Source organism: Dasypus novemcinctus, chromosome 23, assembly GCF_030445035.2.
Source record: "Dasypus novemcinctus isolate mDasNov1 chromosome 23, mDasNov1.1.hap2, whole genome shotgun sequence".
NCBI classification, from domain to species: Eukaryota; Metazoa; Chordata; class Mammalia; order Cingulata; family Dasypodidae; genus Dasypus; species Dasypus novemcinctus.
Window position 1 is genome coordinate 51,284,977 of NC_080695.1, and position 871 is coordinate 51,285,847.

Genomic DNA, 871 nt, shown 5'->3' on the forward strand with positions numbered 1-871 from the left:
TGGGTGGGGCCTGTCGCCTGGGCTCAGGGGGCCACAGGAAGTCTGTGGCATGGGGCCCATCGGCGTGGTGCCAGGCAAGGCAGGGAAAGGCGAGAAGGGGCAGGCCCTGTGTGCACGGTTCCAGGGCACGGGCCAGAGGCAGGGCCCGCCGGACGCCGACAGGTCTAGCGGGCCTGGGGTCTTGGGCCCAGGCGCAGTGGGCGCGGGCCCCTGCGTGCCCCAGCCAGGTGTGGGTTGGTGCGGGGCTGCGAGCTCCAAAAAAGGACTGGGTGGCCGCTGCCTGCGTGGCTGCGCCGCCAGGGAAGGGCGCGCGCGGTTCGGGGTTGGGGCCAGGGGCCCGGGGCCTGCATACCTGGCCCTGAGGGCTGCGGGGAGCCGGGCTCGGGGCGGGCAAAAGGAGCGCGAGCGAGAGGTGGAGAGGGGCGGCGCGGGGCAAAAGCCTACAGCACCCGGTATTCCCAGGCGATCTCCCATCCAAGCACTAACCAGGCCCGACCCTGCTTAGCTTCCGAGATCAGAGGAGATCAGGCGCGTTCAGGGTGCTATGGCCCTCCACGCCGGCTGCTGCCGCCAGCAGCCTCAAGAGCCCGCTGCGCGACGCCGCGCTGCCAGCCTTCAGCTCCCGCCCCGCCCCCGGAGGCTGAGGGCGGCCGCCTCCGGGGCCAACCCTTGGGCCCTCCGCCACCGCCCTGCCCGTCCGCCGCTCTGGCCCTACCTGGCCTCGAGCCCCCCCTCCCCCGCACGCCACTGGCTCCCGGGACCCCCGCCGCTCGCCTGCCCACACATCACCGCCCCCTGCTCCGCCCTCGGGCCCACGGCGCGGCCCCCGCGCCACCGACGGCTCAGTCGGTGGACGGCGCCCTGCGGACCC

The 871-nt window shown here is 74.7% G+C and overlaps 1 pseudogene; it reads right to left on the reverse strand.

The window, feature by feature from the left end:
* Window positions 1-437: 437 nt before the first annotated feature.
* On the reverse strand, window positions 438-556 carry LOC131275709 (5S ribosomal RNA; annotated as a pseudogene).
* Between the last annotated feature and the right edge of the window lie 315 nt (window positions 557-871).